General features: G+C 43.5%; 1 protein-coding gene across 15 annotated transcripts in view; it reads left to right on the forward strand.

Moving 5' to 3' along the window:
• Positions 1-24886, forward strand: part of PLCB4 (phospholipase C beta 4) — a 486557-nt gene that overhangs the window by 290009 nt on the left and 171662 nt on the right. The window lies entirely within an intron of this gene.

A 24886-nucleotide genomic window follows, 5' to 3' on the forward strand; every position in this document is an offset into this window, starting at 1 on the left:
AGCCGCTGGCCTATACCACAACCATAGCAACATCAGATCCGAGCCGCGTCTATGACCTACACCACAGCTCACAGCAGCACTGGGTCCTTAACCCACAGAGCAAGGCCAGGGGTCGAGCCTGCATTTCATGGGTACTCGTCAGACTCGTTTCCGCTGAGCCACAGCAGGAACTCCGAGTTTTTCATCTTAATCTTAGTTAATTTTAATTACAACTTCCATAGCTACGTGGAACTGATGGCTCTTATTGGACAGCACAGTTTTCTGGACAAGCAGCTCAGACTACAACTAGATTTTAAAATATCATCGCCCTTACCCAACATAAAGAACCAGCTCTCTCTCAGTTCACTTAACTGGAATCTTACAGTTTCATCAGCCGGAGCAGAGATCTAAATGTTTTCAGATGAGTGTCCTCAACCACCACCCTCCCCACATCCCAAATCCCAGCTCAGGTTGGGCCAAACCTTTTCCTTACCTGTGGGACTTTGTATCTGAGGCAAGCTGCCCAGATAGAGTGCCTTTTTCCTGGCAAAGCTCAGTCTTTATCACTAGCTTTGTAGTAATAAAGCTACCCCCAACCCCCACCCCTGCACACACACCTAAATGGAGCCCCTCCATGCTCACAACCACCACGGGGGGAAAGAAACCGTCTGGGCAGTGGCCAGTTCCAGAGGAATATGAAAGTGCAGGGTCAATAAAAGCTAAAGTAGGAGTTCCCATTGTGGCTCAGCGGGTTAAGAACCCCACATAGTACCAGTGAGGATGTGGGTTTGATCCCTGGCCTCACTCAGTGTGCAAACTACATCATAGGTCACAGATGCAGCTTGGATCCAGTGTTGCTGTGGCTGTGGCATAGGCCGGCAGCTGCAGCTCTGATTCGACCCCTGCATGGGAACTTCCATATTCCATTCGTGCGGCCAAAGAAAAAGCTAAAGTTGGGCCTGAGAGGGACAGGCTGAAGTTGTCCTCCTTCCAGGCAGTTTTGAAACCAACCTATGGGCCACTCAGTGAAACTACAAAAGGCCCAGTTAGCTAATACACCTAAGGCTGCTCATCAGTGAAGCAAAATTTTCTAAGTGTAATTTTCAAAGTAAAAATGAAAACACAACCCCATAGAAAGTATTTTGCCGGAAACATTTACTTAGCTCTTCAGTGAAGACACCAGTAGGATAATAAACCTAGTTCTAAGAGTGCGGGAGGAAGAGAGGAAAGGAAAGCTGAAAAAAGTTTTGTCAATTAGACGCAAAACCAGTCACTGCCCTAGCCCTAAGGGTCGTGATTGTCTTTTCCTAACAGACACAAATCACACAATCACTTATGCAATAGCAGGGGGGAAAAAAAAAAGGCTGCAACTTATCTAGGTGATAACTTCAGAGAATCTGGGTTCTAAACAAGTAAGTCAAACAAAGGTGCATTCTTCTACAGACATAATTCCTCCTTGGCTGGGTGTCTAGACAGTGTTCCTATAAAAGGCAGAAAGGATATATAGTTATCTTTTTATCTCATTCCAAGGTTTTGGATAATTTAAACTGAAGTGTCCCCACAGAGTCAGGATATCCGGCTCAAAGAGTAAAAAGTAAAATTGTAGCACATTATTTGTATTCGCAGTGAAGGATACTTACAGAGTCCTCATAGCGATAAGAGTTATGATCATATTTATTCGTCTTTCAACTTCTAGCATCAGTCTAACGGTAGACAAGAATTATTATTGACAAAACAATGCAAAAACGATCAACTCCATCAATACAATGCAAATGTGCAGACAGATGTCAGAAAGTAGCACAGGTTGGAGACACAGAGGAAAAGCCAGAGAGGCTTAATATTGTCAGCGAGCAATAATGGTGATAGTTGATGGTGCATGAAATAGAGGCTATATCTATTATTTAAAGCCAATCATAAAACCCAAAATAATATAATTTCAAATTTGGAAAGGGGAGAAAAAGAAGGGAAATGAGTTCAGTGGAGTTCAGCTTGTGAATTTTTATCCTAAGGAACCTATTACTGCATGTACCTGGGAGATCATTCAGCTATTGGCTGTCCTGCTTTCTTCAAGCTCTAGTCCCTACTGGATTTGGACATTGGAACAAAACCAAAAACGTGTTACATCACTTGATTATCCACCAAATGATGTCTGGATATCTCAGTTTGATACCACAGGCCCTCAGCACATGGCCCAGATGCCCTTCCAATTCACTCATGCGCGTCCCCCCCCCGCCCCTCCCCCAGTTGTGTTGTGATGGAAGGTGGCAGATTGTGCTCCATGTAGGGTGGGGGGACCAGGGTGGGCAGCGGGTCCCAGGACACCTGAGGAGGCCTCACAGAGCAAGCCCCCTCTGGGCTGAGTCTTTTCATTTTTCTTCTTTTTAGGGCTGCACCTGCAGCATCTGGAAGTTCCCGGGCTAGGGGTGGAACTGTAACTGCAGCTGAGGCCTATGCCACTGTCACGGCAATGCAGGATCCTAGCTGCATCTGTGACCTATGCTTCACCTTGAGGCCATGCTGGATCCTTAACCCAAGGAATCAAACCCGAATCTTCATGGATACTGGTCGGGTTCTTAACCTGCTGAGCCAAGTGGGAATTCCTGGGCTGAGTCTTGAAGGATGAGTCCATAGCGGATCAAAGCACAGCCCTGATGAGAGGAGAGTCCACTCACATGCAAAGGCGTAGACGTGGGATGAGGGGAAGTGGCCTGTCCACCAGGGAGTAGGAGCGCTGGTGCTGAAGGCGGGAGCCACAGCTGCAGAAATGAACAATGTCCCAACCATAAATGCTTTCCAGCCCAAGGCATTGGCATGAGATCCTGAAAGCTAGAGGAATTTTGATGGATTTTTAGCAGGGAAGAATAAGGTCTGAATATGACTAGCAAGTGGGTGTGGCCGATTAGCTGTGTGAATAGTTTGGGAGGGTTGAGGTGGGATTGAAGGACCAGATAGTCATTCCTAACACATGGCAAATCAGAGAAGAGGTTGAGGATGGAAGTGAATTAGAGGATTTTCTAACCTGGTGGGTATGGAAGGCGAGAGAAAGTAAAGCGTGTAAAAAAAGTTTGGGTGGACTCTGATGCTGGCAAAGAGAACACCAGAGACGGGGTGATTTATAGATGTGTTTATGTTGTTCTTCTTCCTGAAATGAACAGTATTTTTCATTATATGTTCTGTACTACCTAAGAAGTATTCTGCTTATAACAGAAATCACATACATTTCAGGTAAAAATAAATTGAGCAAAAATGGAACTGACAAACAGAGTAAACTATCCAAGAGGAGAGACAAATGGCTGCATTTTTTTCCTTCCTCCATCCTCCACACTCAGGGCTGCTGTCGGCATCCTGGCTGGAGTGAGCATCGTGAGCCAGGGGGGACACAGTAAAAACAAAGTCTGAGAAGTAGGCAGAAACCTCATCATGTACAGCAGCAGTTCTGAAAGTGAGGTCCCTAATCCAGCATGGTCAGCATCACCTAGAAGTGCAGATTCTGGGAATCCCCATTACAGCTCGGCAGGTTCAAGGGGCTGATGTTGTCTCTATGAAGATGTGGGTTTGATCCCTGGCCTCACTCAGTGAGTTAAAGATCCAGTATTCCTGCAAACTGCCATGTAGGTACCAGGTGCAACTCCAGTATTGCTGTGGCTGTGGTGTGGGCTGGCAGTTGCACCTCCAATTCAACTCCTGACCCAGGAACTTCCATATGCCTCAGGTGTGGCCTTATAAAGAAAAAAAAAAAAATGCAGATTCTCAAGTTTCCTGGTGGCTCGGCATGTTAAGGATCCAACATTGTCACTGCTGTGGCTCAGGTTGCTGCTGTGATGCAGGTTCAACCCCTGGTCCTCAAACTTCTGCATCCTGTGGATGTCCCCCCCCCCCGCCCCCCGAGAAAAAGTCTCAATGGTATAGGACTGGGACAGGAAGCTTGGATTTCTTTCTGAGGGTTATGAGAAGCCATTTTCAAAAGAGCCCGACAGGATCCTGTTTCTACCCTGGTGACAGTTACTTCAGTAGCTGTGTGGAGAATGGATTTGTAAGGGGTAGGGGGCAAAGATGCAAGTGTGACACACCAGGAGTTGAATTTAAGGAAGGTGAACTCAAGACTGATTGCTTCCTCTTACTGGGTCTGTCTCCTTAGGCAGTTTTCTTAACACCTCCATGCTGTGAAGGCAGGTGGGTCTGAAGAGTGTGCTTTTCATGATTCTAAACCCCCCACCCCCACCCCTGCCTTCAGTTACCTTTCTTGTCACCTTCTCGTGACTTCTTCCTCACATGATAAAAAAAGGTGTGGCCAGAACCTGAGGACTTAATCACTTAATCACCCTCAAACAACCGCAAACTGCAAGAGCTAGTGTTAGCTAGGTTTTTTTATTTTTTTTTTAATTTTTTATTATAATTGATTTACAGCATTCTGTCAATTTCTGCTGTACAGCAAAGTGACCCAGTTATACATACATACATATATATATATATATACATATATATATATATACACACACATTCTTTTTCTCACATTATCCTCCATCATTTTCCATCACAAGTGATTAGATATAGTTCCCTGGGCTATACAACAGGATCTCATTTCTTATCCACTCCAAATGCAATAGTTTGCATCTGCTAAACCCAAACTTCACAATAGCCAGGATATGGAAACAACCTAAATGTCCATTAACAGATGAATGGATTCAGCTAGGTTTTTGCAAAAACACCCAGGGCTGTTCCTTCCTCTCGACCAGCCTTTGAAATAACGGTGCTGATGACGTTGTTTGTGCTCTCAAACCCCCCAAGTCTGGAGCCCATTGTCATCCAAGCAGGAGGTGTTTAAGGAAAGGTCTGTATAGTTTGGAAAGTTCTGGAAGTAAGTGGACTTGAAGACAAAAGATAGTATGAGAAAAAGAATGTGTGTGTGTATATATATATATATATGTATATGTATATGTGTATATATATATGTAAGACCGAGTCACTATGCTGTATAGCAGAAATTGGCACAACACTATAAATCAGCTATACTCTAATAAAAATAAAATTAGGAGTTCCCATCGTGGCGCAGCGAAAATGAATCCAGCTAGGCATCATGAGGTTTCGGGTTCAATCCCTGGCCTCACTCAATGGGTTAAGGATACGGCATTGCCATGAGCTATGGTGTAAGTCACAGATGCGGTTCAGATCTGGTGTTGCTGTGGTTGTGGCGTAGGCCGATTAGCTCCAATTAATTAGACCTCTAGCCTGGGACCCTCCATATGCCGAGGGTGTGGCCCTAAAAAGACAGAAAGAAAAAAAGAGAAAAAAAATAAATTAAATTTAAAAAAAAGAAGGCAGGATTTCCCATCATGACTCAGTGGTTAACAAATCCGACTAAGAACCATGAGGTTGTGGGTTTGATCCCTAGCCTCGATTGGGGTTAAGGATCCAGCATTGCCATGAGCTGTTGTGTAGGTCACAGACGGGGCTCTGATCCTGAGTTGCTATGGCTCCAACTGGACCCCTAGACTGGAAACCTCCATATGCCTCAGGTACGGCCCTAAAAAGACAAAAAAAAAAAAAAAAAAAAAGAAGAAGAAGAAGAAGAAGGCAAAAGACTCTGTTTTGAGCCTTGACCCTGACACTTACAAGTTAACCTTGGGCATGTGGGCTTAGTGGGCTTCTAGGGGCAGTAAATTGTGGGAAGGTAAATACATGAAAAATGAATGGAAGACAGGTGTTATTTTAGTAAAGTTTGTGCAGACTCATCTTGGTGCCAACTCTCTGTCTTCTTCATGGCCACAAAACTCCCTGGAAGTCTTTATTTCTTAGAGGTTTCTGCTTTTAATTAGGTAAGGGGAGTTCTGACAAGGCTTTTTTCTGCATCAACAAAATTCTCATTTGCCTTCAGCTCAAAATAATCCATATGCAAAGTGGCATTTATTGGGGTACTCTAGCCCTTTCAGTGGTTTAAGATGGCAGCGATTTATTTTGTCCTTGATTTGGTGTATCAGCCATCCAGACTGGACTGGGCACCCTCAAATGTTTGCTGGGGCTGACTGATCTGGGATGGTCTTAGCAGGACTGTCTTACCTCCACCCCACCCAGTCTGTCATCCTCTTGCAAGCAGATGGGGCTGGATCTTTCTTGAGCACAGCCATGTTCCTGCCGCATGCTCTAGGCCAACGCAAGGTGGGGGGAAGGGGGAATGACAGACAGTCCACCTCTTGGTGGGAGGGGCTGCAAGTCACATTGCAAGGAATGGAGATCCAGGGAGGGATGAAAGACCAGCAATCAACCATAGTTGCCATGGGTACTCTTGATGTCATCACTTATCTTGTGTTGCAAAGGCATAGAACAGGGGTCAACACACTTTTTCTGCAAAGGACCAGATATTATATATTTTAGGTTTTGCAAGCCATGCATTCTCTGTCACAACTACCCAACTTTGTAGCAGACAAGCAGCCATAGAACACTAGACAGTCTGTAAATGAGTGCATGGACTGCCTCCCCAGAAAATTTTATTTGCAATCACAGGGGCTGTACTTTGAGGAGATGGATAATAGTAGGTAGAAATGGATAACAAATTGATGATGATGGTGCCTTCAGTTTCAGATAATTACTTTTAGCTCAGTCATTTTCCCTTATGAATGTATTATGAAATTTTCAGTTTAGTCATCCTCAGTGTCTTTCCCTTTTTGCTATAATTGGATCAGCTTTGGCTGTGTAATCAATTGCTCTCGTCTTTCTTTCCCAAGATGCTCCAGTTATATTTGTTTCTCTTTACTCTTCTCACTTTTAGGTTTTTTTCCCCCCTTCGGTAAAGTTTCTTTGGGTTTACTTTTCTTCACAAAAGTGGAAGATAATTCTATTCCCTGGAGGAATAGAAGCCTCTCACCCGTGAAATAGTGTCTGAGTCAGTCCCAGGGAAAACTCTCATACCTGAGAGGCGTGCTGTGTAAGGGGCCAGGAAGGGCCACTTATTATGGGAAGGTGAGACATGCATCCACTAGAAAACAAGAGAAGGAAATGTGGGCTGATGTTCAGTTTACAAGGAGCTTGTGGAAGCACAATGAAACAATACAAAACAAGAAGAAAATGTATAAATAATGAGTAAATAAAATATAAGGAGTGAGCTGAGGAGCTATTTAAGTCTCTGGAGTATTACTGTGCTGTCCTAAAGAATCTGGTTGAAATCAGTGGCTAAAATGACAGGGCTAATTCTTTTTCTTTTTTTTCTTTTTGGTCTTTTGCCTTTTTAGGGCTGCACCAGCAGCATATGGAGGTTCCCAGGCTAGGGGTCGAATCGGAGCTGTAGCTGCCAGCCTGTGCCAGAGCCACAGCAGCATGGGATCTGAGCTGTGTCTTCGACCTACACCACAGCTCACGGCAACACCAGATCCTTAACTCACTGAGCAAGGCCAGGGATCGAACTGGCATCCTCATGGATACTGATTAGGTTCGTTAACCATTGAACCACGACGAAACTCTAATAGGGCTAATTCTTTATTGCTTCTGTTCTATCTAAAGTGTAAACAGGAAAATACACAATATTTCCTCCTTTAAGCCTCACTATGGCTGCAGGTGAGCAGGACCTCGGTGGCTGTAGCCGGGGCACCCTTAATTAGTGCAGCCTTGCACATCTCTGGGCTGCTGGCGAAGGGGCCCAGGGGACCTCTTGGCTGCATTCTCTTTAGGATCCCACTCTTTCATGCTTGCAGCCTGGCCACTGAATTAATAGAGTTCTTTCAAGTGTGAACAAATGAACAGTCAGTTGAAATACACGGCATATTTCAAAGTGAATCATGTTGAAGCCCCGTCTTGAATAGTAAAATGATACTTCTTTAAACTCAATTTCATGTGAGTCAATTCCTTGGTCCTAAAAATGATGATAAATTGTTGTTACTGATTTGTTTGTTTGTTTTGGCCATGCCTATGGCACGTGTAAGTTCCCAGGCCAGGGGTCAAATCCAAGAGAGGGCAGCAACAATGCCGAATCCTTAACTGCTAGGCCATCAGAGAACTCTCCCATGTTGTTACTGGTTTGGGTTGTGTTTAGAGAGGGTGCTTTTCAGTGCTAACAGTAGAAATATCTGCCACTATGAACATTCACGGGGTGCTTGACAAGTGGTATTGTTGGCTAAATGCTCTCCATTTATTTCATTCTGCCTCATTAAGAACCCTGTTGGCAGGTAGGTCTTTGCAGCCTCATTTTATAGATTGCAGAACCAAGGCTTCCCATAGTTGATTAAACACCTTGCCCCAAGGTGACATAGCTTGTCACAGGCTGAGCAGAAGGATTCCATATTAGTGAGCCTGCAGTGGTTCTCAAAGTTTGGTCCCCTCCAGCAATTTTAGCAGCATTTGGAGAACTTGTTAGAAGTCCCACTTAGGGATTCCTGCCGTGGCTTAGTGGAAATGAACCCAACTAGTATCCATGAGGATGTGGGTTCAGTCCCTGGCCTTGCTTAGTGGGTTAAGGATCCAGTGTTACTGTGGCTGTGGTGTAGGCTGGCAGCTGCAGCTCTGATTCGACCCCTAGCCTGGGAACTTCCATGTGCTTCGAGGGTCTGAAAGGACCAAAAAAAAAGTAGTGCCATTTGTCAGGCTGCACCCGAGACCAGCTGAATCAGAAACAGATTCTGGTGGTGGCCTCCAGCAGGCTGGGTTTTAAGAGCCTCTGGGCGATCCTGTGATGCAGCTCAAGTTGATGAACCACTAGGCATAGGGCAAGGTGTGGCATTTTAGACTTCCTTAGAAGGGAAAAAAAAAATTAAATCTATTTAAAGTCCTTTACAATGAATCTCCCCAAACAGGCAATTCAGATGAACAGGGGAAAACAGTTCAATACAAGAGACAGTTTCTTTTTCCAGCGAGTTGAGCTTTTCTGGAGCTCTTCTAGGTGCCTTGCACAGTGCTAATGAGCACACGACATCCGTCGTCTCCTTAAATCTGCAGGTGGCTCTGAGGATTAAAGGAGATTGCTTTCCACATTATACAGGTGAAAGACAAGCTTTAGTCAGTTAAGGAATTGCCTACTATCCAACTTGTTATAATGGACACAGCCACTTCTAGAACTGATGTCTTGGTAAAACAAACATACACGAAATCAGCTACCTATACTATGACTTAAAATCTTGGCATGGCTGCCATTTGCAAATAATGGGGTTCAGGATATGCCATCCCCAAATATGGCACCTTTGGTGTATTGAATATTTTCAGGTGAAGGAGTTTGTGAAAACAGCAGAGGCAAGAAGGTCACTGACCCTCCCACATACTCTCCTCCTCTAACCTGAAACAGATCGTAAAACCCACCTGTGAGATGTTCTCCTAATTCCTGGAGGAAAGGAGCAGCCTTATCTTCTGAAGAGAATGGGACTCTGAAGAATCTGAACAAACAGGCCTTACTAACCAGCCTCCCACATTTTATTACACATACCTCAGATTTTTTGACCCTCGTGTTCCTTTTTCTTTTCTTTTCTTTTTTACGTCTTTTTAGGGCCACACCCACAACATGTGGAAGTTCCCAAACTAGGGGTGTAGCAGAGCTACAGCTGCTGGCCTACACCACAGCCACAGCAATGCTGGATCTAAGCCACGTCTGCAATCTATACCACAACTCACAGCAACCCTGGATCCTTAACCCACTGAGTGAGGCCAGGGATAGAACTCACGTCCCCATGGACACTAGTTGGCTTCCTTTCCGATGAGCCATGATGGGAACTCCTGACTCTCATATTTCTATATGCCTGTCCAACTCTTCCTCAAACCTCGCACAAAAATACTCAAGTTGGACTGTTTCTTTAGGTCCTCATTTCCTTATGAAGCCTCCCGCATTATTTTCAACATACTAAATACATTTGTGTGGTTTTCTCCAGCTAATCTTTCGTTTTCAGTTTAATTTTCAGACCCAGCAAGAAACCCTAAGTGGCTGAGGAAAATTTATTCCTCCCCTACACAAAGAAGTATTTTTTGGAAATATGTATGATTTAAAAAAAAAAAAATTGGAGTTCCTGTCAGTGGCTGAGCAGTTAACAAACCCCGCAAGCATCCATGAGGACTTAGGTTTGATCTCTGGCCTCGCTCAGGCAGTTAAGGATCCAGCATTGCTGTGGCTCTTGTGTAGGCCAGTGGCTACAGCTCCGATTGGACCCCTAGCCTGGGAACCTCCATATGCCGGGAGTGCGGCCCTAAAAAGCCAAAAAAAAAACCAAAAAAACTGTTTTTAAAAAAAACTTTCTATAGTTCATTAATGAAGGCTGTTTAAACTCTCTTGTCACCCACTTGCTGTGTCCATTTTAGACCATAATTGTTATATTACTACCGCCAGAAGTTCTTAATTTGATTCTGTTAAAGAAATGAGGATAGGCAAAACAATTATTTTTCATATATTTGCCCCTTGTATGAGCACCCCTAAAAACACTAATACCTCTACCTTATGACCAATAAAATCAGCATTTAAGGATAAAAAAAGTATTAACCAGGACATTTTTAGTGTTTAAATTGGGGGTGGCACACAACTAGATAAAATGTACTATATAAAATAAATGTACATAACATTCCCTTCCTCCCTGCTTTCTTTCCTTCCTTCCTTCCTTTCTTTTCTGTCTTTCTTTGTTTACATTCCCTTCCAGTCAATAGAAACAGATATAGCATATCCTTAGCAGGAAAATCTGCCTTTTAATATAGAATATCGACTCTGATAAATTAATAAGAACACATGATTTTTAAACGACTTGCTCTTTAAAGCCATGAAGAGTAAGCAATTGCTCTGAATCGTTTCTCATCAAAAAATGTAATGGCATTCCCGTGTGGCTCAGTGGGTTAAAGATCCAGCATTGTCACTGCTATGGCTCGGGTCACTGCTGTGGTACAGGTTGGATCCCTGGCCCCAGAACTTCTGCATGCTGTGGTGCGGCCAATAAACAAACAAACAAAAAACAGTTAATGAAGCATATGGGCTGAGCCAGGAGAGCTTCCCAGGCATCTAAGTATCTTCCTACTAAAGGGTTATTCAAGGACAATGGTACTGGTGCCTTCCTTGCTCTTCTGCTATGGATTTTCTTCTTCCAAATACCTAAAAGGGCAAATGGTTCTCTTAACTTGGGTGAGATGCCAAGATGATGCTGACCGGAGCCAAGTTGCCAGGATATTGTTTGCAAATTTAAAAAAGGGTTTGTACTTAAGTGGTATTTAGGATAAAATCTTTGGCAGAGGGTTCTTTCTTGAAGGTTGAAATACACATAGTTGGTTAAGGGTATCGATTTGGAGATAAACAGCATTAACTTCAATTCTGGCCTTGCTGCTCAAGAGATATGACCATGAGCCAGTCTTAAACCCACTAGACACTAAGCCACAGCTTCCTTGTCCAGAAATTGGGGGAAATAATACATACCTACCTCATAGGGCCATTATGAGGAATGAGATGAATCTTTTTAGGATGTAAGTCAGAGCATAACCCCTCTTCTGCTTTAAACTTTCAGTGGCTTCCTACCTCATGCCAAATAATTTCCAGAGTTCTTCCAGTGCCTCACAAGCCCTTCACTTCATTGTGCCATTGATGTTCCCTGGAAATAGTAGGCATACAACCTCAGGACCTTTGAACTTGCAGCTCCTGCTCTTCCCCACGTGCCATCAGTTCTAAGTTCACTTCCTCACTGCATTCTAGTTCTCCTCAAAGTCATCTCATCCAAGAGGCCTGCATGATTTACTTAAAAAACATGCTTAAAAAAGTTGTGTGCACACATGTGTGCAGACACACATGCACACACACATGCACACACAACACACTTCTTAATCATTTAGATTTTCTTTCTTCACATTTGTCAATTCCTGAGGTATTAGTTATTTGCTTTTTGTTCATTGTCAAAATCCACCCCCCACCCCCGCCCCAGGATATACAAGCCAAGAAACAGATACTTTGTTTTTATTTGCTGCTCTGTCCCCAATGGGAAATTCATTCATCACTTCACAGATATTTAATAAGCATCCATGATGATCCAGCCATTCCTTTTTTACCTATCCAGTACTCAAACTGATTGTTATTTAAGTGGTTCCCAATTTTAAAGGCATTTTCAAGGTGCCAAGGAACTGGAACTTGCTCCTTTGGGGGGATCTGGAAAAAGGTTAGCAGGAGATTCCATTTGTGGCAACCATGAAAGTGTGTCATTTAAATCCCCCTCCAAGAGAACAATATGGAGATGGGGGTTCCTTTAAAAAATAGAAATAGAGCTACCATATGATCCTGCAGTCCCACTCCTGGACATGTGTCTGGAGAAACTATAGTTCAAAAAGCCACATGAACCCCATTGTTCTACTATTTACAATAGCCAAGACCTGGAATCAACCTAAATGGCCATTGACAGAGAAATGGATAAAGATCTAGTTAGTATATACAATGGAATATTACTAAGCCATAAAAAAGAATAAAATAATGCCATTTGCAGCAACATGGATGGACCTGGAGATTAGCATACCAAGTACAGTAAGCCAAACAGAAAAAGACAAATACCATATGATATCACTTATATGTTGAATCTATTAAAAAATGATACAAATGAACTTATTTACAAAATAGAAGTAGACCCAGAAGCATAGAAGAGAAACTTATGATTACCAAAAGGGAAAGGGGAGAGGGATAAATTAGGAGCTTGGGATGAACAGATAGATACACAGCTCTGCATACAATATAGATAACCAACAAAGACCAAGTATATAGCACAGGGAACTATACTCAATATATAATGAAATAAGGGGAAGAAATCGAAAAAGAATAGACATAGAGGGAGTTCCCATTGTGGTGCAGCAGAAACGAATCCAGCTAGTATCCATGTGGGTTGGATCCACTCAGTGGGTCAGGATCCAATGTTGCCATGAGCTGCGGTGTAGGTCGCAGATGCAGCTCCAAATCCGGCATTGCTGTGGCTGTGGCATAGGCCAACAGCTGTAGCTCTAATTCGACACCTAGCAGGGAACTTCCATATGTCTCAGGTGCGGCCCTAAAAAACACAAAAAAGAGCATAGATATGTATAACTGAATCACTATGCTGTACACCTGAAACTAAGGCAACATTGTAAATCGATTGTTTCAATTAAATAAGTAAAGAAATATCTCCCTCCAAGAAAAAACCATCACTAGGAGTGAAGTCGGGACAACCTCCAGCTGCAGCATCCTTACCCCTACAGTGTTCATCCAAGGCTCCCAGTCAATGAGTGATATAGCAGAGAAGGGAGCCAGCCCTTTCCTGCTGCCCCAGGTGAGGCTCCTCTGGTTGGCAGTCCTGGCCCCGGAGCTCCTATCCACCTGGAGGAGATGTTCTCAGAGCTGTACTGCAGTCTGAGACCCTTCCTACCCACTCCTCCTCCCTCCCTCCTGTCCTTTCACAGGTATTAATCCTGTCTTGCGGTTTGGGGGCTCTCCCTGCTTCTCCTCCCCTTTCTCTTTGATAGACATTTCCCTTAACAAATGCCTAATACGCTCAATCCCTGTCTTGGTGTCTCTTCCTAGGGGACCCAACTGATGCAGCGGGTCTCCCCTTGAGGTGAGAGAGTCACATGCTAACCACATGGACTGCAGTTTTCTGCAGCCAAGTCTGTGCTTACTGCCAAATTCTCTAGGTTGGGAGTAGCAGTGGTCCTTGTGTGCCTGTTTCCATGATTTCTGCAGCTCTCTTAGCCACAGTAAAAAGTGATAAAGCCAGGATTGCCCCTAAGAGCCAGTGGGGACTGTGTATGGTTGAAGCCTAAACCTAAGCTATTTCAGAAGATGAAAGTGGGAAGAGAGTGACATCTCATGCAGCTAATGTCAAGAAAAGCATTTTTAGGCATTCCTGTTATGGCTCAGTGGGTTAAGAACCCACCTAGTATCCACGAGGATGCAGGTTCGATCCCTGGTCTCACTCAGTGGGTTAAGGACTCAGCATTGCCTTGAGCTGTGGAGTAGGTTGCAGATGAGGCTCAGATCCTGCATTGCTGTGGCTGTAGTGTGGGCTTACAACTGCAGCTACAATTTGACCCCTAGCCTGGGAACTTCCATATGCTGTAGGTGCATCCCTAAAAAGAGAAGAAAAGCATTTTTACAGGCTGGACTATTTAAGTGGTCAATGCAGACATTCAAAAGGAAGTTTCATGGAAATCATTTGAGATTCCTTCCCTTTCAATGACTCTATTCATCAGGGGCTGTCATCTCTATTTAGTGATAGTTCAAAACGTTATTTCTTTGATCAGCTTCTTCAGATATATGTCTTCTATATTACTGTATGTTTAATCCCTTGCTCATTATAATTTATTATGGAACTTACGGTGTTTTTGTTTTTGTTTTTATCTTTTTAGGGCTGCACCTGTGGCATATGGAAGTTCCCAGGCTAGGGGTCAAATCAGAGCTGCAGCTACCAGCCTATGCCACAGCCACAGCAACTCGGGATCCATGCCGAGTCTGTGACCTACACCACAGCTCATGGCAACGCCAGATCCTTAACCCACTGAGCAAGGCCAGGGATTGAACCCCGCATCCTCATGGGTGCTATTCGGATTCATTACCTCTGAGCCACAACAGAAACTGCCTGTTGTGTTTTTATAGAATGTTAAAACATTATCCATGACACTAGTTAAAATACTATTTTCTGGAGACTACTACAAGAAGGATTTTGCAGGAGAGGATTAAGCTCAACTCTGAATGCAACAAAGATAAAGAGATTTATAGCCAAGGAGTTGGTGGGCATCAATGGATGAAAAGTTACCAAGAGGAAACATCAGGTTAAAAAGAGATTTTGGCTAGGGGGAGTTCCTGTCGTGGCACAGTGGTTAACGAATCCGACTAGGAACCATGAGGTTGTGGGTTTGATCCCTGGCCTTGCTCAGTGGGTTAAGGATCCGGCGTTGCCATGAGCTGTGGTGTAGGTCGCAGATGCAGCTCCAATCCGGTGTTGCTGTGGCTGTGGCGTAGGCCGGTGACTACAGCTCCGATTAGACCCCCAGCCTGGGAACCTCCATATGCCGCGGGAGCAGCTCAAGAAAAGACAAAAAGAAAAAAAAAAGATTTTGGCTAAACCAGCCTAATAGGATTCTTGTTGAAGGCAAGCCAGGGTGATCAAACATCACCTGAGTGCTAGTGAAGGTTGAGGAACCAGATAAGATATCAAGAGTGATCAGATATTAAGGGTGAGGGATTTTGATTATTACCAACCTAGCAGGATTCTAACACTGGGCAATGCAAGGACAAATACGGAAGTCCAAAAATCAAGACTTAGTTGGCAATAAGATTCAGAGCAGCCTGACTAAACTTGGCTCAAGGAAAGACGCTTTGGGGCAGGATGTGTGTGTGTGTGTGTGTGTGTGATATATGTTTTTAATATTTATTGTAAATGTTTGTTAAAAAATACTTCTTTGCCTCCCTGGCTCTGAATAAGCTGTTTTTTAATGTTTCCTTATTTAAGTTGCTACAGCACCTGTTGTGACTAACCTGACAGTTTTCCTTCCCCAGAAAGTTACTTTCTTGAGTGACTATTCACTCCTTCGAAAGGCATGTTTTGTTGACTTCTTCTTTCTACAATCGGAGAGGTTGTTGCCAGATATCTTAGGAATCACTTCTAAAAGTGTTGTCTGGCAAGAATCAGGGAGCTTGTCCCAGTGTCCTACTATAACGCAAGAGTCAGTGCAAAGTCTGATCATCCAGATTTGGCCTCAAAATGCCTGCCCCAGAGGAGTTCCCGCTGTGGCACAGTGGGTTAAGGATCCAGCATTTCTGCAGCTGTAGCGTAGATCACAGCTGTGGCTCGGATTCAATCCCTGGCCCAGGAACTTCCATATGCCACAGGTGTGGCTATAAAATTTTTTTTAAAAAAAGAAATGCCCACAACAGAGATGCTTCCAAGAGAGAAAAGGAGAAGGAACGGATACAAAGAGTTTGGCATCTCAAATTAGCAAACCTTAAAAGACCCAAAGATTCAACATCTGTCTGACCCTAAAACCAATGTAAAGTGCGCAGTAGTTTTGAGTGTTCATGAAACGGGTTTTGTGTTTATTTACATGTGTTTCTTCCACATCTCAAAGTCAGCTGAAATGCCAAAATATATACTACTAGATAAAATGCATTAGGGATTGAAGCTGAAGCCAGACAAAACAAAACAAAAATACCTGGGCAGTACAGCAGATTAGGGAGAAAATTAGCAGGCAGCTACTCTATGGGTAGCAAAAATGTCCCATAAAATTTAAAGACATGAGCTGTAGATTTGCTCCTTGTGACCCTGGTGGCCAGAGCGATGCCAAAAAGAAACAGTCCAAGTGTCCATCATATTGCAAGAAAGGCAACAGATCAGCAAAAACAATTTTCCTTTATACTAGGATCTAAGAAAAAATTCTGATACCCCCTCCAACAACCAACCCAGTAATAAATACAGTGTACCATTGATGAGGTTCCCTAGGGAATCCTTAAGAAATTCGGTAATTAGGAGTTCCCATCATGGCTCAGCAGAAACAAATCTGACTAGCATCCATGAGGACGCAGGTTCAATCCCTGGCCTCACTCAGTGGATTAAGGATCTGGCATTGCCGTGAGCTATGGTGTAGGTCACAGACATGGCTCGGATCCCAAGTTGCTGTGGCTGTGGTGTAGGCTGGCAGCTACAGCTCCGATTCGACCCCTAATCTGTGAAGCTCCATATGCTGTGGGTGCACCCCTAAAAAAACAAAAACAAAAATGAAAGAAAGAAAGAAAGAGAAAGAAAGAAAGAAAGAAAGAAAGAAAGAAAGAAAGAAAGAAAGAAAGAAAGAAAGAAAGAAAGAAAGAAAAGAAAAGAAAAGAAAGAAATTAGGTAATTAGAACATTTCTAAAGCCCTTCTGACCCAATTGATGGTACTGGCCTTTGGTGACAAGGACAACAGCAAAGCCTCCTTCAGGGGTGGTGCTGAGCAGCTACCTGGTTCCACTCCCTGACAGTGTCACCCTCTTCCTTAGGGATCTCAAAGCAAGGGCCATTCAAATGTGTGCTTCAGTGTAGCCGACAGTCTTAGTTCTGCCCCACCACCTACACAGCACTGGGCAAAATACTTAATTTCCATTCCTCAATGGCCTCCTCTGTAAAATGGGAATACTAATAGTACTTCTGTCATAGGAAGCTGGGAGGTTAATAAGTTAACGTGTACACTTGCTTAGAGCGTTGCCTGGTGCTTAGCACTGTTTTGGTGGTAGTCGTTCATAAATGTTATTTATATTTGATAAGACCCCTCATGGCCTCTCCCTAACTCAGACTTCCCTGTCTCTCTCCAGCCTTAACAAAGCCCTTTTCTTTTCCTCCAGTTTTTATCAAACCAGGAAACAAGGAGTCTCATGTTTATCCAAAGGTGAAGCCTACGGGAGGCCATGGCCATTGGCTGACAATCCAAAACCTCACTGATTTTAGGCAGAGGGGGACCTGCTTGGTCACAGTGGACAGAGTTGAACAGACCAGGCTTTGCAATCAGAGAAACCAGTTTGAATCCAGATCTGTTCCTCATCAACTGTCACCTTAGGGAATTGACTCTCCTCCAAATAGGTTTTCCCTTTATTTCAAACACTTCTTGTCTGATATGGTAACCACACATCATACACGGTTGTACAAATGAAAATGAAAAATTCAGTGTCTCTGAATTCAGTGTCTCTGAAAAATTCAGTGTCACACTAGCTACATGTCAAGGGCTTCCTAAGGCCACGTGGCCCTCGCAGCTTCCTTGTCGCTTATGCTCCTCTGGCACATTTGCAACATCACAGAAAGTCTACTGGCCAGGGTATGGCTGTAGCCCTGAATTACACAGTAGCTGCTTTCTCATAGCTGTTACCATCTCTCCAGCATGGACCTCATCCCAGGCACTGAAGCTTCTTCAACTTTGAGAGCCCCGTGAGGATGGTATCAGTTTTCTCAATTTACAGATGAGAAAAGTCAAGCTTGGGGAAATTAAATGGCACGACTCTTTGGCAGATGCCTGGTGAGGAGCCTGCTATTCAAACCCAGGAATGTTGGGCTACAAGGTCTGGGCCCTCTGAGAAACCACAAGTCCCACGATGGGATGGAATGTGAAAACTCTCACCTGTTTTCCTTCTCTTTGTGTTCAAATCTAGCCATCCAATCACAAGCCCAAAAGAGGCCCAGAACAGGGAACATCTAATAGAAATAAAGTGGGGAGTTCCTATCGTGGCTCGGTGGAAATGAATCTGACTAGTATCCATGAGGTTGCGGGTTTGATCCCTGGCCTCACTCAGGGGGTTAAGGATCTGGCATTGCTGTAAGCTGTGGTGTAGGCTGGCAGCAACAGCTCCGATTAGACCCCTAGCCTGCATATGCCATGGGTGCAGCCCTAAAAAAGGCAAAAAGAAAGAAAGAAAGAGGGATCAACACATTTATTAACCAGCCCCAAATCTCTCTCCCTCCTTGGTAGTAAGACTTGACTCTTCCCTAATTTGATGGTGGCGATCCCCCCAGTAGAAAGTCATTCTCAATGAACTTAGGGAATGATGGTGGGGGTGAGGGCAGGAGAGGAAGGTAAGAAGTAACCACAAATCCCAGTTAAAATAAAATCAACCACCTGTTCTCCCCTCTTACTTGGAAACCCCACCCAGTAAGTTCCTCCTCCTCCATCACAGTATGCCAGAGAACGGGATTAAATGTTGTTTAACCAAATAACTTTTTTTTTTAATTTATTTTTTTTTATTTTCCCACTGTACAGCAAGGGGGTCAGGTTATCCTTACATGCCAAATAACTTTTAAAACTGAAATCAAAAGAAAATATTTTCAGTCTAAGTCATTTTGAAAGTCACCTGAACCTGAATCTTTGAAAGAGAGACTGTGATATTGAATAGTGTCGAAGTAGCATGTTTTGGGGGGAAATACACTCAAAATAGTGCTGAGACACACAGATTTTTCTTTTTCTTTTTCTTTTTCTTTTTTTTTTTTTGGTCTTTTTAGGGCTGCACCTACAGCTTATGAAAGCTCCCAGGCTAGGGGTCCAATCTGAGCTGCAGCTTCCAGCCTACACCACAGCCACAGGAACCCTGGATCCAAGCCACATCTGTGACCTACACCACAGCTCATGGTAACATCAGATCCTTAACCTACTGAGCGAACGAGGCCAGGGATGAAACCCACATCCTCATGGATACTAGTTGGGTTCCTAAGCCCCTGTGCCACAGCAGAAACTCCCACACAGCTTTTACTTATACTCTCTCCTTGGTGAAATGGGGACAGCAGCTCGGAAGCCCCTCAGGGCACAAGCCCCTCACAACAGGGATCCTGGAGGGAGGATGTGCTTCCAGTTGTGATTGCAGCAAAAGTGATTTTTCTTGTCTCTTCCAAACAAAAGGCCCCCCTGCCCCCCAACTTGTCTACCTTCACGGAAGCAGTTCCTATTCCTTTTATTCTCTCCCACTGGCCAAAGGAAAGGTGTGTTGGGCTGGATGCGTTAACTTGAACACTAAAGAATGACTGTTCAGGGAGTTCCCGTCGTGGCGCAGTGGTTAACGAATCCGACTAGGAACCATGAGGTTGCGGGTTCGGTCCCTGCCCTTGCTCAGTGGGTTAACGATCCGGCGTTGCCGTGAGCTGTGGTGTAGGTTGCAGATGCAGCTCGGAACCCGCGTTGCTGTGGCTCTGGCGTAGGCCAGTGGCTACAGCTCCGATTCAACCCCTAGCCTGGGAACCTCCATATGCCGTGGGAGCGGCCCAAGAAATAGCAACAACAACAACAAAAAAGACAAAAGACAAAAAAAAAAAAAAAAAAAGAATGACTGTTCAGGGTTTTAACTCAAGTCATATGAAAATGGAAATTCTGAGCCCTCCGGAAGAAGATACTACCATTTGCTTCCTTACCAGAGAATCCTTCCACCATTTGTTAACTGGGGAGAGGAGGAACAGGTTGTGGAGAAAAGCCCCCCACCCCCACCCCACTGCTTCCTTTGCCAGCTGCCCTGCAGTGCCCAGGTCTGGAGGGAGGTAATTGCTGCAGTGTAATCACTGGGCCAGTGCCCCAGTTCTGGTCAGTAGGTACCTGTGGGAAATTTAAAATTGCTGTTAGGGGTAAAGAAGAGAGATTGTGTGTCATTACTCATAAAGGGTCAGGTCCTTCTGTTTGTTAATCGAAGTTGGAGAGAAATCTTAATCGGTTGGGTTTCAGTTCCTTTCAGCAGATTGTCACGTACCCCTCAGATTACTCTCCGATTTTCGTGGGTAATTTGAACCCATTTGTTCGGAGAACTTTCTAGTTACAGTTGACAAGCTTATTGTGGGCTTCGTTGGAAACCTTGTCGTTAGCATCTGTCAAGGGCCTCTCAGAGGTCTCACTGGAGAATTTCTATTCTGGCAGTTGCTGCCTTTCTTCACATCTTATGTTTTTATCTATGAACCAAATGGAACTTGGTAAATGACATTTTTTTCCCTTTTTGCTTTTGTTGCCAGGGAGCCCAGAGCCAAACTGGGATCTTGTTCTCACTGTGTAGGACCTTATAACAAGCATCTCTTAAAGCTCTTTCACTCTATCCTTATTTTGCAATTTTGCTTTTTTTTTTTCTTCTCCTTGCCTAGTGTTCTTATCCCACTTTGAAAATGATCTCTTTGCATTCTCATTCAAACAATGCTTCTGGTTCCACAGGGATTCCTAGGAGTCCCTCAAAGCCACACCCAACTGCGAAGATGCGTTTGTATGAATTAGAAAAAGGTGCTGCTTCTTCTAGGCAGACAGCTACCGTTTGATGCCCTCATATTTGTCTTTCAGTGGCAGCTGTAGGGACTGAAGAATTCCAGGCCTGGTGCAGCCTCTTCTTCAACTTGAATAACGTCGTGCTTACATTTCATATATTGGCCTGCGTTTTATATTTTTTCATTTGAAAAAAATCTTTTTTTTTTTTTAAGTTCATAAATGTAGTTTCAGTGTCCCTTTGACATGCTAGGTGCTTGGAACACAAATGTGGACACAAAAGTTTCTAGGAGTCTGCTGTCATGAAGGTTAAACTCTGATGTGGGAGTCAGACAATAAATCAGTAAACAGAGAAATGAAATAATTGTGGACTCTATTGCAAGCAAGGACATAATCAGGATACTGTATTAGAGAATAAAACGAGAGGCCTGTTAGGGAGGGCAGGGAAAGCCTCTGTGAAGAGGGTGTAATTAAGGTGAGGTCTATAGGATGAAGAGGAGGCAGCTTATGCTAAGGACAGTAGGAAGAGACTTCTGGGCAGGAGGAACAGCACATGCAAAGGCCCTGAGGTTGGAAGCATTTAAGAAGTTCAAGGAAAAGAGTCCTAATGGCCATAGTGAAGAAGGAAAGCAAAGACAGAAAGTGGTATGAGATGATGTCTCTGGAACCCAGATTATATAGGATCTTTTAGGCCAGGCTAGGAGTTAGGATTTTAATCCTAAATATGATGGGAATCTATTAAGTAGTTTTAATGAATGGATTAAAAGTTTGAATCTGGCTGCCATGGGAAGAAAGCGTGGGGAGTGGGAAAATCATCCATGAGCCAGATGGTGATGGTTTGGACCAAGGTGGTGGTGGTGGAGATGGAGTAAAATGGATATATATGAAAAATGCTATGAAAATGAATTTGTTAATGGAAAGTCAAGGATGGCTCTTTGTGTCAATGAATGGTTATATACTAGTGCCATTTATTGAGCTCAGAAAGTCTTGTGATGGAGGGTCCTGGAGAGAGAGGGTGAGAAGTGAAGAATTCAGTTATGGACTTGTTAATTTTGAGACATCTGTGTGGAGAGGTCAAGTGGAGAGTTATATGTCTGAATTTGGAGCTCAGAGAGAGCTGGACGGCTGTTATAATTTAAGAGTCATGACGGAAGAGATGGTATTCAAGCTCCGGGTTTAAAGGTCTAGGAACACAGTGGACATGAGAATTCCCAGAGCCAGTTCCTACAGAACATGTAGAAGTTGGGTGTAGGAAGAAATGAGATGAAAGGAATGGAACACAGCCAGGTTATCAAGATTGCAGAGTGTTTCAAGAAGAAGGGAATACTAGTCAACTGCTCAGAGATAAATCAAATGAGAAAAGGAACTTGTGCACCTGCATTTGACGTAAAGTAAGTCATAGTGAACCTGGCAAAGAAATGTTAGCAAATGATAGAAACAGAAGGCAGGTGGAATTGGTCAGAGAAAGTATGGAAGAGAAATAGTAGAGACAGTAGCTAAAGGCAAACTCTCCATGATATTATGCCCTGAGAGGGGATCAGAGACATGAGCCAGCAAGTGAAGGAGGAAGTCGGGACAGCTAGAACACATTTGTATGCTGGTGTTTCTCTAACAGAGAACAAAATTGATGTGTATTAAGTGATAAACACAAGACTGAAAGAGGATGGAATCTGGATGAAGACTGGAACTGGAGCAGAAGTAGGGGAATGGCCTTTGATGGGAGAAAGCGTGCTTTATTAGGAGGAAGGACAGAGAAAGGCTCTCATCTGATGAGTTCCCTTTAAACAGTGAAGCACAGTAATTGGCTGGGAGTAAAGAGGTTTGAAAAGAAGCAATAAGGTAGTCCTTACAAAAAGGGTCAAACCTTTTAAGATTGAAATTCATGTGGGCTATCCATTTGAAGCTGGCAATCTTGAATTTAAACCAAAGCCAGACAATCCAGTTTTGTGATTTTCTTTGTCAAGTTCAGTGGTAAGATATGGAAAGGAGGACTTATTTTTTTTGGCCAGGAACACAGAAAGGAGACATAGGAGTTGAGGGTGTCTATGAGGGAGTGATTGTAATATTGGATCATAGCAATAAGCTAGACAAAGATGAAAGTAAAAGAAATCTAGTGGTTAGTAAGAGATTGGCAGGGTTAATGAATAGGAAGTTGCAAGAAGTCAAATTAATATAGAAGAGTGAGAAGTCTAGAGCTAGGGGTTTAAAGGATCAGATGAAAGTGTCCAAGAATTAGGAATCCTAATTTCCGCCTGGTGCCGGTAGGGTCTGAGAGTACTAAGTAATTGAGAGAAGAGGAAAGAAAAAAAATCCTTGCGGATAAGACCAAGGAACTGAAAGTTCCACCTCAAAATAAGCTGGAAAATCATTGCTATTTATCATGTATAGTTCATGGATCATCTCATATCCTTATTTGGAATTGGATAGGATGCATGAAAATAAATAATAATGATGGTAGCTGATTCATTGTGGGTCTACTCTGAAAATACCATTTTAGGTCATACTTTTGAACACTGAAACTATTACCATGAGGATATTGCTTAGGAAGTATTCTAAAATGCATTCATTCTTACAATTTAATTAACTGATTATTGTCATTTCTCCATCAGTAATGATAGAAGACTCCACATAGCCTTTGGGGTCAAATTTAATACCTTTTGTTTGACGTACAGCACCCTTCTCGCCTAGCCTGATTGATGTGTCTAGTGTCATTCTCTACCATCCCCATAAGATGTTCTAACCACCTCAGCTCCTCAGAAGGCCCCACTGTCAGGCCAGACCTACATACCTGCCAGGCTGCTTCACTGGGATAACTTCTGCTCATCCTCTGAGACCCATCAAAAGTGTCAACTGCTGGGTCGAGCCTTTTCTAAAACATTGAACCGTCAAGTGTGTTTTTGTGGCTCAAAACCCTCACAGATTAGAAATTTCATCTTGTTAATAATTTTTCATCACAAGTAATAAAGTTGAACCATACAAGCTACCACTTGCTGAACTTTATGTGATTCAGTGTCATTGTAGAAAGGCAAAAGTATTTTACCATCTCACTTCATTCCTTAAAAGGGAGGTGTAAATACTTCCTTTTGTTAGATAAGGATTCTGAGACTTAGAAAGGGTCTTTGTAAGAGAAAGTAAATAGTAAGTAAGTGGCAGAACTGGGTTTTGATTCCAAAAACAAAGGTCAAGCACCTTGCCCCTTCCTTCGTCTTACTCATCGCTGTGACTACAGTGCTGAGCACGAACCTGGGACAGAGTCGAAATACGTATGATAATTCTTCATCTGTCAGAAAACCTACCCAAACGAATTTGAAGGCTGGCTTCATTCAAGGCCCCTGGGACCCTCAATTCTGACACTCTAGGTGGCCCCATATCTTGACATTGGATTTACCATGATGAATGTTGTTGCTTCCCTGGAATTTAGAAAGATATGTTTTGATGGGTGAACCTGAGAGTCTGGACAACGCTTAAAATCTTAATCCTATAATTGCTCTTTCCTCTTTAGTGTTTGAAGTCACACCCTGCTCCTGTTTGCCAGGCAGGTTCACTATTTGCAGTGCTGTAATTATCTAGGAGGACAAGTTCTTTAGATCATGAGACGAACGTGTGGATTTGTTGCCACGTGGGTGCCAAGGCTTGATGTAATGCAAACAGAGTGCAGAGGGCATCTGGGTTCATTTCCTGAATGCCCTTTTTCTTTCATTGACATAGAACTTTCCTGGTGTTCTTAAGAACAATGGTGCTTTCTTGCTAAAGACCAGGAATCCCTTGGCAAATACAGTTTAGTTGCGCTGAGGCCCCTCCATTTGGCTAACATTCCTTCCTGATTCCAGTTTTGATTCTGAAATTTTCAGCAGAGTTCCTAATGTCAAAGTCCACAACAGTAGTTCTGAGAGTCTCATGTACATTAGACTTACCCGGAGGGCTTGTTGGAACACAGATTTCTGGTTCCTACCCCAGAGACTCTGATTCAGTCTGTCTGGCCTGGAGCCCTAGATTCTGCAGTTTAGTCAGTCTCCCAGGTGATTTCGATGCTGCTGGTCCCAGGACTGTTCTTTGAGTAGCTCAAAATCTTACTTAAGTCCTGGTTTATGGGACACCAAATGAGGTTGGATGTAAAAGCAGAAAGTTCAGGAATTTTCTGAGTAAACCTCTGAATGCTAAATTGTATAGTCAAAAAAAAAAAAAAGAGTAATCTAAAAAGTTATCTCCTGGAGTTCTTGTTGTGGCTCAGCAGTAACAAACCAACTAGTATCCATGAGGACACGGGTTCAATCCCTGGCCT

The sequence above is a fragment of the Sus scrofa genome, chromosome 17, assembly GCF_000003025.6.
Source record: "Sus scrofa isolate TJ Tabasco breed Duroc chromosome 17, Sscrofa11.1, whole genome shotgun sequence".
NCBI lineage: Eukaryota > Metazoa > Chordata > Mammalia > Artiodactyla > Suidae > Sus > Sus scrofa.